Consider the following 17,417-nt stretch of genomic DNA (forward strand, 5'->3'; position numbering starts at 1 on the left):
TGGAATCACAGAATCTCAGGGATTGGAAGAGACCTCGAAAGATCATCTAGTCCAATTCCACTGCTGTAGCAGAAGCATCTAGGTTAGGTCACACAGGAGCACATCTTCACATAGATCTTCAATGTTTTTATTGACCTTTTCTTTTAAATGCATAATAAGTCTGTTGGGCTGATGGTTTATGTGGGAAGACAATAGAAAAAGGTACCTACTGTCCATCACTGCTTTTGTAAGATGCTGCCTTTGGAGAGCAGGTATGTTTCGTCAACGTTTGGATCAGTTTGCTTGCAGAACTTACTTTAATTACATACATGTTTATGCTTATTCAGATCTCTGATTTGCTGATAGCACGGGATGTAAATTTTCTATACTGTTACTTCTTTGCAATTAATTGTGACAATTGGTGTGACTTAGGTGCATGCCCATTTGCATTTCACCTTTAATTAATGCCAGGTTTGTTAATTGAGCCTGATAGATAGAAAAAAAATCCCAAGTTTGGAGTAGTTCCAAATCCATTCATGGGACCTGATCCTTCAGCAGGGGGTTCTTTTACACAACAGTGTTAAAGGAAGAGAGCTCCCTGGCATTTTGTTTGGGGAGTAATGTGGTGTGCATCTGCAGAATTCAGGGATGTGTGAATTGGGATGATCTATGCCAGACTAACTGATGCAGTAGTTGCCACAGGTTTTTCTTATGAAATGAATCTATGCCTTTCCAGACAAAGGAAGTGTGCATCTTTGATGCCCTTAGCAGATAGGCAGTTTTTGTACTCCTTTTAGTGATGGAAGACTTACACAAAGCTGACTAAATCAGTTTTAAAATATTAAAAGATGTCACTGCCAGTGACAGAAATATTGGAAATAAAATTCCAAATATGCTGGTAGACAGTACTATTGTCAGCAAAAGAGTGAGTCAAAAACATACATGGGCGTGTTGATGTTCTAGTTTTACTATCAAGGAAAACTTGTGCGAGCTGTAATGTCCAGATTTTTTTCTGTATCCAAGATGTGGGATGTATTGTGCTGGACTTTGCCAAAGACAGGCTGAAACTGTGACTTTTTTTAATCTCCCTGTATTCCCATGTTATTCATGCTTATGTCTGAGTTTACTTAGGATTGTGTTATTATAGTTCGTTTCAGGATTGAAGAGGTTAATGAAGCTTGAACTACCTCATGAAGACATTCATATTCTTGTCAGCCTTGAGATTCTTGTAATTGTCTGCAATCACAAGTCAGAGAGCTGAAATAAGATTAAACAAATTTTACAGTTTCTTCTGTACACCACTCAGCAGTTATGGCAATTTTATAGTGCCTCTTCTGGATGTTGAAGTGACAGCTGTTAATAAATAGTTTACCAGCATTTCCTGTGTTTGAATGAATAAAAGTGTTCATAAAAACTTGTTTTGGACTTGTTTTAATGATTTAATATTTAGAAATAAGAAAATTGCAGCAGAAGAAACAACTCTCAACACCGGACTGCTAGCTGAGTTTCACTTCTGTGGGTACTTAGGCCAAGGCTTTCCTTAGGAAGTTTTTAGTTTCAGGCAGCAATTGAATTTGGGGAAACTTCAGACTGATTACAAGTCACTTTCGGTGTGCTGGCTACTTCAAATATGTCGTGTGATTGAGAATAATATCATTCATTGTGTTTGAATTACACGATACTGTTTTGTAAGCAATGTTATGTTGCAAAACAGTGCTTACATAAAATGTTTCAACCACAGAATTAGCTTGGTACCAGTATGCGGTATGAAAAGATCTTAAAACCATGATACCTGTGGGATGTTGACAAGCAGAGCTAAGGAACTAGGCATGAACTAAAAAAAAACAAGCCAGCTGTTTTTACACAATGCTCACTGTGTGTAAAGTCAGGAGATGCATAAAGTATGTCTTCAAATACGCGGTTATTTTCTTTGGTTATGTAGACATTACATTACCTGTCATTGTTAAGTCCTTACTTACTGTGTTCAGTGCATCTGAGTTTTGCTGCAAACTTAAATTTCATAAGTATCTGACAAACATGATTTTAAACTGGCCATTTTCATTCCGTTATTGTGCATTTTCTTACATGTAGGGTGAGGAAGGGAATGCTTTCACTTACACTACTTTTTATTAATGCTGCCTAGCACTCCTGAGCAAATATTTTGTCAGCTGAAATGTCTAAACTTACATCTGTATTGTTTGCCAATCCTCAGGTAGTGTAGGAATGAATGCTGCTATTTTGAACCTCGAGTGGGAAATTTTTTTTTAACACTGAAAGTAACTCATGCAATCTTTTCTATAGCAAACAAGATGCATCCGTATGTTGAAAGAAACTAGATGCTGGGATTCTGTGATGAAATGTTCTCATGTCATTTTGCTTCTTTGAGTTTATAACATACTTTAGTCTTGTAAAAATAAGCAAAATATCTTGGTTTTCTTGAACAGAATTGGACCCTCTTTTATCCAAAGAGGTTTAATGTCAGTACATCAGTGTCTCTATTTGCAGCGAGTCTATTTCTATTTTAAATAGTATGCTCTTAACATGTTAACAAGGTTTTCTTATTCATGGTGAACATTATCTGAAACATTATCTAATGCATATGGAAGGAATATGCAAATTTCAGGTATGGGAATGACATCATAGCTGCATGTGAATATTGGATTTACTATGGGTGATGTGACTCAGAATTTAAAACATAGCATTTTTCATATTAATTTAATGGCTTTCCTCTTTACTAAATTTTCTCATTTCAAGCAAGAAGAAAGTAAACTTGCTTATTTTATGTAAAATTGAAGCTTCTCTTAATAGAGAACCCTACAGAAAAGGGCATGACGAAGTCTGAAAGGGATGGGAGAAAGAGAGAGAAAAGGGGAAAAAAAGAAAATTAAATCTAATTTCTATAAAATAAGAGAACCTGGATGCAGGGCAGCAAGAGATCCTCCAGTCCATGACATGATTGTGAAGCAAGTGTCTTTAAAAGAACAAGCTTGCTACAGTCCAACTGATTTTTTTTTGTTGTTGTTGTTTCAGTTTGTAAGTAAATTCTTGGAAGGCATGGAACACTTCTCTGTGGTCCCTTATGGGAAAGAAGAAACAGTGAAGCTACTTCCTGGTACTGAGGTAGGTAATGTGATGATTGAGAAAGCTTTTGATAAGAATGTTGTCTGTTAGGTTATGAAAATGCCAAAATGTTAATGTTAGTATGAAGTAAAACCATTTCTGCTGCATTTCTTCATCTCAGCAGCATTTTTATTGCTGAGAAAACTGAGCATAATGTGCTGAATCACATGAGCAACTTTAGGTGTCAGATACTTTGCAGAAAGAAAGTTCTTGATTCTGCTGCAAGCTGTTTTGGTAGTAGAATCAGTTTTGAGCAAGAAATAGATAAGAATGTCAATAGGCAAATGTAGAAGTTGAACTTATTTCACTGCAACCCTCAAAAAAAAAAAACAAAAAAAAAAACAACAACAAAAAAAACCACACCCCTCTCACTTCTCCTGTGCTCTAGAAGTATGTCAGTTTTCCCAAGGGTCTTTGAACAGGGATACTTGTGATGAAAGGAGCCACATGTCTAAGTGTAATGTGACATTAACATGAGGAAGGGAAATTCCTCAGTGTGAACGTGTGCAGTGCATACAGCATTCTCACTGTTCATTAGGTGGGGAAAAACTTGCAAACTGCCTCCAAGTGTAGCTAGACCTCAGTTTGTCTTGCAGAATTAGAACAAGTGAAAATAATGCAGAAATTATGGACACTAGTGATGGTTTTGCATTTCTTCAAGGCATTTGTAAACATTTGGATCCAGTAAATTATATCTTTCTGTGAGTATCTTGTTTCCTGGGAAAAAGGAAAGCTATGTTTTCACCAAGTCAGATAACTAATGGATTAAATTTTATAATCAGACACTGCTTAATTCATTTTGTTTCTTTATGGTGAAAGATGATTCAGATGGTGAATTTTCTAGAATGCCATGTGTGAATTCAGTGCCAGAAAACAGGAGGGGAAAAAAACACCAGGAAATTAATAATACTAAAACATCCTTGTTGTTCTTTGCTGAGTAAACTGAAAGGAATGTATTTACATGTGTTTACTGGAGGATGGTAAGACTGCCTTAGTGCAGTAGAATGTAGTGAGTGGGTTGAAAAGAAATACGCTCATACTGAAATTACTACAGTTTTAACAGAGATGAAGGATGCTTGATTTACCTCTTTGAGATCTGTATTTTGTCTGTACTCTGCACAATAGTACTCATATCTGCACAATAATGCACTCATATCTCTGCTCCCTTCTGCCTTGTCAGCTTGTTAAGATGTGTTAGTAGAACACACCTCTTCTGAGATGAGTATAGTTTAAGTTCTTAGCTGAAGAACAATGCCAGCGATTATGTTTTAGTTTACACTAAAGTTCTGCAACTAGAAAGAAAGGTCAAATAAATAGGAAAAGATCTAGTCAACGCTAAAAACTGTTATGCTGTTCTTCTGTGATACTGTAGGAGTCATCCTTGGTTTTGTGTTGTGTGTACATCTTGGGTATCTTTGAAGTCATGGAATAACTTATTCTAGCTTATACCAAGATCCAATCTTTTTTCTTTTTAAGGTCTACCTGGCAAGTCTGCATTTCTGTGTAGCTAGAGTGTTTTGACTTCTCTGAGAAAGCAGAATAAGACAAAGTTGACCTGAATTAAACTTTGTTGGATTTAGTTTAATCTTTTGGATATGAAAAAGTTCTTACTATTTAAAAAAAACACAATTTAATCCAAGAATAACAAAGGTGTTACAAAAGTTTTATACTTTTGTCTTCTCTTTTTGTGACATACTAGTATTTTTCGTTAAAAATTCATAGTAACTTTGAATTTTAACATTGCAGCTATTTAAATAAAACGCTTATAATAATATTACTGTATGTTTTCTACTAAGGTATGTTTTCTGTGAAGCCATCTACAAACTTGAAACTCAGTTTTTTACCGCGGAGGATGCTATCATTCTTCATCTGCCAATTAGCACCACCAGTATTTTTTAGTGTTCTGCTACAACCTGAAATACTTAAGGCATAGCTCTATCAGAGCAGTGATAAGCTGCTCTTCCATTAACTTTGCCTTCTCTCTTTTCCAGGTCCTAGTGAAATACTCAGGGTGCTTGACTTTTCTTAGTCTGAGGACCTCATTTTTCAGATAAGAAGCTTTTATTTCCTAGTGTCTGACTTACTACTAGATCTGAAAGTGCAAAATATTCAAGAAAGGCTAAAGTATTAAAATCCTATTTGTTCAGTTTGTAAAGTAGAGTGACTTCAGTTTCCTATTTATATAGATCTGTGAGATTGTGTTGCTGGTGAGAAGAAAATCATGTACTTGCTATTAATAACAGATGTGGAGGCAACATGGGGTTTCAGATGAAGGAGCAACTAGGAAGTTTTATAGCTGTAGTTTTGTAATCTTGATTAGTCTGTGTGTGACTTTTCCACTCATAGTATTGAGGCAAGTAACCTGTTCCTTAAGTTATCACGAATTTATGTGCCTATATGTAGAATACTTGGGCTATTGTAGTTACCATGGCCAAAGTACAAACAGAAGCATTCTTAATACAGAATCGCCAAGGTTGGAAAAGACCTTCAAGATCATCCAGTCCAACCATCCACTCATCACCAATAGTACTTACTAAACCACGTCCCCCAGCACAAAATCCAAATGTTCCTTGAACACCTCCAGGGTCAGTGACTCCACACCTCCCTGGGCAGCCCATTCCAGTGCTTAACCACTTTTTCAGAGAAGTAGTATTTCCTAACGTCCAGCCTAAAGCTCCCCTGGTGCAGCTTGAAGCCATTCCCTCTAGTTCTATCACCAGTTACATGAGAGAAGAGGCCAACCCCCAGCTCACTACAACCTCCCTTCAGGTTAGAGAGCAGCTGCTCCTCATAAGGCCTGTGCTCCAGACCCCTCACACCAGTTTTGTTGCCCTTCTTTGAACCCGCTCCAGGACCTCAACCTCTTTCCTGAAGTGCCCTTTGTAAACCCATGCTGCTAGGCCTGATTCCCCTGCTTGTCCCGCACATGCCGCATGATCTCCCTCAAGACAATCTGCTCCATAACCTTCCCTGGCACCGAGGTCAGGCTAATAGGCCTGTAGTTCCCCGGATCCTCCTCACAACCCTTCTTGTAGATGGGAGTCGCGTTGGCAAGCTTCCAGTCTTCTGGGATCTCACCAGCCAACAAAGAGCGCTGATAGATAATGGCAAGTGACTCAGCTGTCATCTCTGCCAGTTCCCTCAGCACTCTCGAGTGAATCCCATTGGACCCCATGGACTTGTGACAGTCCAGCTGGAGTAGTAGGTCTGTGACTGCATCCTCCTGAATCGCAGGGGGTTCTGTCTGCACTCCAGTTAAGATTACCAGGTCAGAGAGTAGAGTACCCTGAGGATAACTGGTGAGACCTTTAAAGACAGATGCAAAGAAGGCATTCAGAACGTCTGCCTTTTCCTTATCCTCAGCGGTCACATTCACAGCCTCATCCAGTAAAGCATGAAGATTCTCCTTAGTCCTCCTCTTACTGTTGATGTATTTGTAAAAGGGTTTCTTGTTCCTTTTAACCCCAGTGGCCAGGTTGAGTTCAAGCTGGGCATTTGCCTTTCTGATTTTCTCTCTGAGCATCTTAACAACTTCTCTGTACTCTTTTTAATTAAACTGGTAAGGTGAAGATAATGTGGGAAATAGTGTAGGTGACAGAATATATTTGTGAATTTAAGAAAATTACTACCAAAGTACACAAAAAAGAGGTGCTGACATCCTTAATTTTTTTTATGCTTCTACTTAATTTCACTGTGGTAGCTGACCTTCTCAGTACTTCTTATATACTCTTGGGATCATCCTTTTGTAGAGATGTTCTATTTTGCATACAGCAATATTTTCAGAGCAGAAGCTCTCTTCACTGAGTTAGCACTTAACATAGTGGAATTTGAATGGTTAGATGTTCTTGTGAAAAGGTTAATAATATTAAGGATTTATTCTCTTGCATTTTTCGTTAGTTGGCTGCTCCTTAGAAGCTCCATGTGCTAACCTAATGGAAAGGACTGTTCATTTATCCCTTCTTTCTCATGGGGATAATTTCAATAATTTAGTACCATGTTCAAGTGAACAGTGGGAAAGATGAAAACTCAGTTAACAACAGGAGCATCCATATAGTCTTTTCCATGTAAAGTCGCTTTCATTTTCCCATCTAATTCTTGTGCAATTGAATCAGATGCAGGGACTGAACAAGAGTATTACAAAGATATTTTCTTTTCCCATACTTCACATTCTAAATTGCTACCAGATGCAGAGTGCTTGTATTTTTTCAGTTCAGATCAAGAATGTGCTTTTGAAGTAAAACTCCTAGTTATTACTACTTACTCTCTGGATTACTTTGTGAAGTAGTCTTTTAAATGCATGTAGTCTGTGGGTGCCAAATCCCCAGTACCAACCAATTTGTTCTACATACCTCTTGTATAGGTGAAATGATCTGTAGCTTCCCTACTGTTGCAGAGAAACTGTAAAGAATATCCTACATTTTCCCCCAAACTAGAAGTACTAGGAGTTTTCTTTTGGCTTTGCTTATTTGCTAAGGCCTTTTAACATTTTTTTACTTTGAAGTATTTCACTGTATGTATTAAAAATATTTACTTGCTGAACAGTGATATTTGCTGCACCTAGGAATGGTAACAAAAGAAAAAAAAGCAGTTCAGTATGTGGCACCAGCTTGAAGTGTGAAGAATAGATCAAGAAAAAAAAGAAAGAGTTTTCTAGGACTCGATGTTGTTGAGGGGCCTAGCTGTCAAAATTGTAAATTGCATTTTGTTTTTTAATTTTTCATTGTACTTTCTTAGTCATTACTTTGGGTGGGTAAAAGCTGTATCTTAAATTACACAGACACTATTATTTGCTGACTTACATTACTGAAAAATGCTTAATTGCTCTCTTGCAAAAGTCTTGTATTAAGAATTCTTCCACTTTCAAAAAACAATTTTACTTTTAGAATGTGATTTTTTTTTTTTTTTTTTTCATTTTGCTGATACTGGAAATCCAGCTAGAATAAAAAACAGGTAGGTAGTCTGAATTTTCTTCATGGATTAAGAGACTGGCAGTAGATGCTGCTGTCTGCAAGCATGCTGGATATTTGGAGTACAGCTTGTAGGCTCTTCTGTATGTCTTGACAACAACCAACCAACTGTAACTGTAGCTGCTTAAAAGAGGGAGAAAAAAGGCTTTGAGCAAAGAAGAGGTAGGATTTTATAACAGTGCAAGTAACTTTGTCTCTTCATTCCCCTTTTGCTTCAAATAGAGTCATATAGTTCACTGTATGCAAAGAAGAGAAATCTGACTTCAGAATTTGTGTCAGAAGCTCACATCAGCTCTGAAGAGTTTTCTGTAACCCAGACCTCTCACAGTTCTTGTACAGCTGCTCCCAGCTTCTGGCATTGCTTGGAGCAGTTAGGCAGTCTAAGCTGTAACAGCTGGGTGGAACTTCTAGGAGGCTGTTTCTCAAGGCTGATGAACAGATGGAGGCTGCAAAGGGAATGGTGGAGAGTGGGAATAAAAACAATTATCCTTTCCTTCTTTTGAAGGGACTCTGCAGATTCCAACCACTTCTGAAGATAGGATTGTCAGTGGAGAGTTGATTGGTCTGCTCAAATATGTGAGTTTGTGTAACATAACAGAAATCTTATACTTAACGGAAGATCCACTTGTTCAAGCAGGCATGGCATCTGCATCCATGGTTCTGACTATTTTCTAGTTGGTCCAAGATAGCAAGGTAAGCTCAGGTGTATTGAAGAGGTGAAATAAATTACAGCAAACTCACTCAGAGGTGAGATGCACAGAAAAATCAGATCAAAGATCTGGGGGGGGGAGGGAACTTTCAATGTTGACAGACTGCTTTGTGAGATACCTCTGCTGAGTCATCTTTTTTAGAAGCTCTCAGACCCCAAAAATAGATAAAAATCCGAAGTTCTCAGATAACCAATATCAGGAAACATAATAAGCACTTTTTTTTCTACAGTATAGCTGACATGTATGCATGAGGATACCTCATCTCTACTCTCTCCCTTTACGTGCTCTATTCCTAGGTCAGACACATTCATATTAACAAGGATTGCAATGGTGATGCAGAGCATCAAAAGATTCAGGGTCTGTTATCCATGAATCCAGGGTAATAGAGGAAGGAGAGAGATAATATGTTCTAATCTATCATTAAACATGGTTTTAGGCAGTGGTTCAGACAATAAATGAAAACAGGATTTTGAGACTGCAGACACTGGATATATGGAAGTCACAAAATCAGGTGTGTTGTTTAGTGAACAGAATGCACTGTATTTTAATGAGGAGCAAGTAGAATGCCTCCTGACTGAGTATGCTTCTGAGTAATTATTAAGATCAGATCCTGCTGTGAATTCAAACAACCTGATTTGGACAACAAAAACATTGTCTAATTACTTACAATTAGATTTTTCTGGTCTACAGTTTTCTAGCAAGGAGCTTGTCTTTGGGAAATAGAATAGGATTTTCCCTCAGCCCATTTCCTGGGGATGAGGGAAGAAGAAATGGTGTTCTTGGCTCACGTGAATTGTGCTGGGGTAGTGATGTGAGCTAATAAATGTGTAACACACAGTCTTCAACTAGTAAGTGCCAAAATGTCTGCTAATTGAGGCTGTGCTGCTTTTCATTCTAAGATATCAAAACATTTTAAATTTGTATAAAAAGCTGTGCTACTTAAATCTACACAGCAAGTTTATTTTATACTGTATTTCAAAGGGAAAAAATAAAGATCCAGAGCTGTAAGACAGCAAGCAAGAACAAATATGGTGTTGCAGTGATGTGGAAACCAGTATTCCTCTGTCTACTAGCCAGTTATTTTAACTGGAAGGGAAGAGTTTCATTTTAGTAACACCTGTAAATTATTTTAACAAATTTCCATAGAGGGAGAAAGGAGAGGTTGCTGCCTGTTGCTAAAGTGTAAACCCAAATAGCATAAAGCTGTTTCTGATGTAAAGATGTTTGCAAAAAGGCACGGATTTTGCAATCAGGAAGAGCAAGCATTTTTCTTTTTCTCTAGAATTCAAATCTTTAGTTATGCTTACAAAATTAATCTTAAGAGTTTTTTGGTATTTGCAGGTGAAAGCTGAATACATGTGCAGGCTCTGTGGCATGTGTTCATTATAATGCTTTTAATTTTCTTTTTGTACATTACAGATTTTAAACAGAGAAAACGAAAGTACAGCAGATTCCTGCTGAAGGTGTGTAACATTGGTTGAAGTGACCTTTCCAGCCGGAAAAACCATGATTAGAAAGTTCTACTCAGCGTGGTAACAGTTAGCATTGCTTTAGTCCATGCTATTAAATTCAACCACTTGTAGGTGGTCATTGTTCTTTTCTTAAAATCTGTGTGTGCTTATGAATTAGAGGCAGATATAAATGAGTGTTGTTGGTCCATAGCCTGGCTTCCTGGTGAGAAGTCGCAAGTGAAACATATGTGCTAGGAATAGTCCCCATTTATTTTGTTTCATAAGGAATTTAAACATCACTAAAAGGGACTAGTAGTAAATACTTATATTTGTTCTCTTAACCTCCTCTCAGTCCCATCATCCACAATGTCAAGGATGGATATAACTAAATTTGAGAACTGAAATAAACATGTGATCATACAAAATCCATTGCATAATGAAGGGAAGTGGAATTGACTGACTTCTAACACAGGCAGCACATAGTTCTTTTGCTTTCATTCCTACCTGAAATGCAAGTTCTCTTAGTTTTGAATTTACCATTGCAATGTTGAATGTTCTGCATTCGGAATTAACTGGAGGCAAGGCTTGCTTTTAAGAATTCTTAGTTCTTTGACAGCATTGCTCTTCTCTGCTTTGTGTGGTGGAAGAGAACATGTCTTCTGGGCTTGGGTGACTTTCCAGTTTACATCGATGTTGATTCCTTACCTCTGTGTCTCAAATTCTGAATCACTTAGGATAGAAAATAAATTTTTGATTTTTTTTTTTTAATATTTGTCTCACAAGATGGCAGCATTGCTTCAGGAAATAAAATTGCACTTGATGTTTAGGGTGTCTTGAAGTCTTTATAATTTCCATTTTATACTGTGTTAACTGAATTTACATCAGTCATATGATTGGAAGAGTTTCATTTACTTGCTGTGTTTTCAGGCTTTGGCATGAAACAAATGGAAGACTGTAATGAGTTTTGTGATTTGTATTGGAACTATATCACTGTTTTGGTTTTATTTGTCATTATAGTGACTCTAGTTAAGACTGTAGTTGCATTTGTGAGAGTTTAGCTCTAGGTAAACCTAGAATACAACTGCTTCAATTGCACCGAGCAGAGATAGTTTACAGGAAATTCATTATCAGATTCATGTGTATTTCCCTTTCTGTCCACTCAGTGCTTTTATTCTTTCAGGAATTGATCCTACTCTCAGATGTCAATGACTGTGTAAAGTAAGTTCTATAAAGGAGATACAGGCAGCAAACAAGAGGGGAAAATAAGTAATTTTTGGTTCTTATGTTTTGTTCGAAGCATGAATAATCAGGAATGATGGAAGAGCTGGCACCATTTCACCATCAGAAGCACTCACCTTCAGCAAGTTCAGGGTAATCCCTTAACGTGATTTTTGGGGCAGCACTGATGGACTTGAACAGCTCAGCTGCATCCAAGGTAACACAAAGGGGATGTGGACTTCTAAGGGAATTAGATTTATTTATTATTGTTAAATCTGATCTACGAAATTGATATTTCCTGTATAAAGCAAAAAACTGAGCTGCCCAAGAGTATAGATTTTCTGTAAAACCCTCCTTTCTGTGATTCGTATTTCACAGCATGAAGGACAGCTTATTTGCTAGCTGAAGGACAATATTTTCTAATTCATATGGCAGTTTTATACTCTGTTCAGATATTCTACTTGGTGAAAATGCTAAGAAGACCATTTTCATTTTTAAATCAGGAAATTATTTTCTGTGATTGCCTGAAGAAATGTCTCTTTTCTACCTATAGTACTAAAGGAAATAAAACTTGCTATCCTGAGTAGCAACTGTTATTATTTTAAGGATGGATTGAGTGGTGTGTGAGAACACTTCAATAAAAATTATATGAAGTCTTATTTTCATTTTCTTGAAGACTATGCTGAGGAAAAAAGGTAAGCTTGCCTTTCTTTCCAGTTCTCAAATTCTAGCATGCTAATATACAGTTATTACCTAGAGGTGATCACATAGTTACTTCTGGGACTAAGGTAAAATTAATCTGCAAGTGTAATTCTCTGTCAAGCCCAAGTCCTTCAACTTTATGCTTAGAGATATTAAAATTCATACTTTTATACTTTCCCAAAATGCAATGTATGAAGTGCTTTTGTAGTTTCTTCTTTATTGTTCAGAGAGAATTTTATTGGTGCTGTTCAGCCAGTCCCTAGAGATTCACAGTACAGCCTTCCAAACACTAACCTACCATTAGCATCGCTTACTTTCATGACTTTGAGCACATTTTCTAATAGTGCTGACAGAGGAAAGACGCAGATGTAAGTGATGCTATCAGATTGAAGTCAGACCCTTGTGTGATAAAGAATGCTGAATTCTGCTTTTTTCTTCATACCCCAGCATAAAGTCTAATTGAGTATAAGAAATGTACATGATGGTATCCTCATGTATAGAGAGAAGCTGTTCCCTCCACTTTTACAACTTCCCAGAATATATGCCAGTAAAACTGAACAGGAGCATGTGAACGATACTGTGTGAGAGCTTCTAAAAAGTAGTTCAAATGCTAGAAGTTATTTTGGTTCCTGCAGGGTCAGCACACCTCCATCATTCCATCTCTATTTCTTTCAAGAGAGCATCAGTCTAACCTTCTGGTCACATAAAACTTGTGATATTCTCCTCCATAAGCACTCTCTCTGCTGCTTGCTCCTTCCCTCACCCTGGCAATGGAACAAGTCTGGCTTTGACTTCTTTCAAAGGAAAACTCTTTGAAGAGTTATATCATTCAAAGTCTGCAGCAGAATATTGCAAAATTTTGTTTAGGGAAAGTAAATAACTGGGATTTTTTTAAGTGGTAAAATGTAGTATTGATCACAAATTCAAATCTAGTCCATGCAATTAAGTCAGAAGTTATTTTTATTTAATAGACTATATGAAACTTAACTTACCCGCTTCCAAGTGGATGAGAATTCCTATTATAAATGGGTCTCATATCTGATCGGTGGTCACCATATGTTTGGTCCTTGGTTTTTTTTATTAATGAATATGTTTTTCAGTTTATTTTCTAGAAAGCGTTTAAAAGGTGTTTGGCTTTTACCATGTGCTTCAAAGCTATTAAAAGCACCCTTGAAATGCACTGGTGAATAAAGTACTCTTAACCTTTACAAGGATGCTTGTAAAACAAACAAAACACTTATATGATGTAACTTTTAGCATTTGTGTTTACGTGACCCACGGACAAATGGAAGATATTATTTTTAAGGACTTCATGGTCAACACTTTTTGCAAATGCTAATAAAAAGGAAGTGCCAAGAAACAGAAGAGATTGCATTTCCTCTAAGCCTGAGTAGCACATACAATAAAAGTATGTTTAAAAAAAAAAGGGGGGGGTGGAAAAGGCAACATCTCAAATGGATTGTGGAAGTGCTAGCATTATTAATTTTAGTACAGCCTATTTCTTTTCAGTCCTAGAATAAAATTCATCCAGGTCTGTGTTATGATTCAGGTGTACATTTTTTCTAGGGTAGTTCTGTAGTTATTTTCCACTCTTGAAAGCCGTGTTAGTTGACTAATTAAAAGGAACATTTTCTAATAATTTTCATAACTTTTAAAAGTTATATTAAAAGGAACATACAGACAATAACGGGCATCTCCTTTTTTGATACCTCACTTCAGTTTGAAGGAACTTGCAAAGATGCTGTTGAATATAGCCAACTACCAAAACTCTCTTCCAAGTCAATATTAGAAATACTAGCATGTTGTGCTTCAAATTCATATCCTATTTTACTTTTCTGTGGTTTAAGTATTTATGCTGAAATTACAAAAATAAGCAATGATGGACATTTAGATTGGTTCATGTACTGACAAAGGTTCACCATAAGAATACAGATTATTCAAAATCATGCATTACATAATAATATTCACAAAAATGATTTTCACTTGAGTACTGCTGAAAATCATTGGATGAATCTGCGTTTGACTTCTATTTTTCATCAAATGAGATGTAAAGAAACCCCAAACTTCTAATAAAGTTTCCTGACTTATGTAATGTGAATGTCTCAAAAAGTAAGCATATGGTTAAACTGTCATTAATGCTTTTGGTGTAAAATGTAATTTGGGGGAATGTATATTGCATTGTGCATAGCAATATTTCTACTGATAAATGAAAGGATTTATTGGAGCTTTCTGGTCGAGGTTCCACTTTCTGCTGCAATAGATAAGCATTTGTTATTGCTTGGAAAGATTTTATGCTGGTATGCTTGAGGTTAGCATCTGTTCCATTTGGTGTGCATAAACTTGTAAATGGTTTACATGTAGTAACTACAATGCACATTTCCTGGTCCTAAGCATTATCTTTTATAGCAGATTACTTGGAAAGTAGCACCGTAAGTCATTTTTATACTTTCTGTATACTGCTAAGAAAAAATTATTCCTCTTTCATCAATTAGAAAGTGGGCAAGTTAAGTTATACCTAAAAGCAAAATTATTAAGATAAAACTTATATAAAGATGGAATATGGAACAATACCTATATATAACAATATCTATATAGAATAATACCTATGTGGATAAGGCTGTCCTAAAGAACAAGGGTTTGTGATTTACTCAAGCAAAGGACTTGGCATTTTTTGTCGTGATCTTAAAAACCTTTTCTAAGATTGATTTCATGGGAAACAAGGCAATCTCTTTGAGTAGTATTTTGGTTTGTTTACTTGAGAAAAACTTACATGAAGTCACTTTTTTGACTAAGTTCTCAAATTGTTGGGCTGATCATTCAGGAATGATTTATAATAAATGAAGTAAAAAGGAAATTCGTAGGCTATGAAGTGCATTCCAGGCAATATGATTTGGTATTTGACAACAACAAAAAAAAACATTAAGCTTTCCTAATTCATTTGACTGTATCTACTATAAAAAAGAGATAATTTTAAGGTTATAAATATATTCAAGCTACGTATCCTAAGAGTAAATATTAAATGTGTTTACAGTTAATGACACTTGCTAAGTGAAAGATTGTAGTTACATTTAATTGCATTGTTGAAGATGTATAAAAGAAGGAAAAATATTGTCTATGAAAAACAGTAAACTGAGAGATACTGGAGAAAAATCTGAAGGGCCATAAGATATAAAAGAACCATAATGAAAAATCAAAGGCATTTGCAGATGAAAGTGACACTAGGAGAAAGATGGGCCAACGGCCTTTTGATATCTGGGTGACTCATGAGTAGTGGGGATACTGAAGAGAATATTTAGGGATATCTGACTGGGGAAGAAAAAGGTTCTTCAAGAACATTTGGCTGTCAGGAAAGTGGGTTGAGCAGTGAAATAGGAGAACTGGGGAAGCTTTCAGTGTCTAGAATGTAAATTTAGCTGAAAGAAGTCTTAACAGCCCAGAATTCATGAAGGCCATCTAGGTCCAACTCCACACAGTGCTAACTAAGCAGTGGATTATTTGGCCTGCACACAAACAGCGCATAAGTGAGAACAACTTATTTAGGAATCATGAGAGCTGTCTCTGCAAATTTGTAACTGAAATAGAAGTTATACATTTGAATGCAAGGATTTAATTGTTTATGGTTGGGCTGCTGCAGAAATTCTAAATTCCTGGCACTGAACAATGCATGCAAGGAATTTTCTTGTCAGTGACAACATTAAGATAAAGCATCTGACAGTATCTAACACTTCAGTTGAAGGTAGCTGAAAAAAAGAACATCTTAAAATATTCTGGGGTCAGCCATTTATGTTTATCTCCCAAACATTATCCCTGTGCAAGAATAAAAGTTGTGAAGCTGTAAATGACTTGGAGTACCTGCACCAGAAGTGGTGAGCAGAAGATGTACACAGAAGGAGCAGTTGGAAGAGAAAAGAATATTTGTTTCCAGTGCTGAAAATGGAAGGCTCTATTAGTTAGCCTCCACTGTCATAACTGTCACCATTATGAATGTAAGAGGACTGCTCTGTCAAGAATGCGGGGCAAAAGAGCAACTATTTGGAGGCAAAGAGTATGCTAGATATAGAGAAGATTGGATGGAAATGAGTAGAACAGTCTGGAATAGAAGAAAGGGCAGCTAAGTCATATGTGAACTGTTAAAGAATGCTAAGACAGGACATGGGTAAGAGGCAAGAGGGTGGAAAAGGGGATCAGAAAATTGGTGGGCTTGAAAAGAAGAGGGAAAAACAACAGTCATGGAACAGTGAATGTGAATGAAAAATATAAGGGAGTTCAGGCATGAAAGAAATAATAGAAAAATCTCTTATGTTAGAATAAATGATGTTGTACAGTTTGATCCATGAAAGAATGGTCATATAGTATGGTCTGTAATATCTCAAGAAAATCCTTGCTGCCTGTTCAAAGGAAAGCCCAGCTAAAGTAGAAAAGACCAGAAAAATCCAAAGTGCCCATGGGTTAAGAGAAGCATCTCTAATAATGTACTGTCAATCACTTTTAGTCTGTAATTTTTCCTGTATATGTTTGTAGATACTACTGTTGCTTCTGATATCTTCCTTCACTGTGTTTTGTTCTTTAGGGAATCCATTCCTGCAGGGTAGGTGTGAGATGGCCCCTGACTTTCTCCAGAACAAATCTTGATTTAGTTATGGGTAGTTCCTCTGGTCTGCTGTCCCTGCTCTCCTAAGCTGCTTTGGGACTGACCCCAAGGTCAGTGTCCCAGGTACCCAGTCACTTGGGTGGAAATGGACGAAAGGGGTTGCATTTAATGCAGAAGAGTGCACTTGGCACAGGGAGCTGTGACACAAGCTGAACATGACTTGCTTCAGTTTTTCAACTCCCATATTTAAGCTAATGTTATTAAAACTAAAGCAGATTTTGTTTCTGAATTCTTCTCTACAAGAGCTCTGTGCCAGGTATGGGGAGAGTTTCTGAGCTTCCAGTCTCAGAGGAGGAAGAAATGGAGCTGTGTACAGCTCGTGTATATTGATGCATGACCTTGATGCTTGCATTGCCAACAGCAAAAGGAGAATATTTGAAGTAAGATTAGAAGAATAATCTACTGAGAAAGCGAAACCTTGGCAGTACTGTAATATAAACAAGCACTAACGCCTGTTGTGAGACTAAGGCCTTTAACTGTGTTTTTCTAAGAGATAAAAACTCCTCAGACCATCCTATATCTAAAATAACTTTCCATGTAATAGTACTGAGTTGCCAATGCTATGCCTTTTGTTTACATTTGAGATGTTGCTAAAAAGAAAGCTAGATGCATAATTCAA

The 17,417-nt window shown here is 36.8% G+C and overlaps 1 long non-coding RNA gene across 1 annotated transcript; it reads left to right on the forward strand.

The window, feature by feature from the left end:
* Window positions 1–7,351: 7,351 nt before the first annotated feature.
* LOC128086588 (uncharacterized) lies at window positions 7,352–12,133 on the forward strand. The gene is made up of 3 exons (XR_008209425.1): window positions 7,352–8,759; window positions 10,196–10,239; window positions 11,525–12,133. It is a non-coding gene; the product is annotated as an uncharacterized LOC128086588 (long non-coding RNA).
* The last annotated feature ends 5,284 nt before the right edge of the window (window positions 12,134–17,417 follow it).

The sequence above is a fragment of the Tympanuchus pallidicinctus genome, unplaced genomic scaffold (genome assembly GCF_026119805.1).
Source record: "Tympanuchus pallidicinctus isolate F22 unplaced genomic scaffold, pur_lepc_1.0 scaffold3, whole genome shotgun sequence".
Classification (NCBI taxonomy): domain Eukaryota; kingdom Metazoa; phylum Chordata; class Aves; order Galliformes; family Phasianidae; genus Tympanuchus; species Tympanuchus pallidicinctus.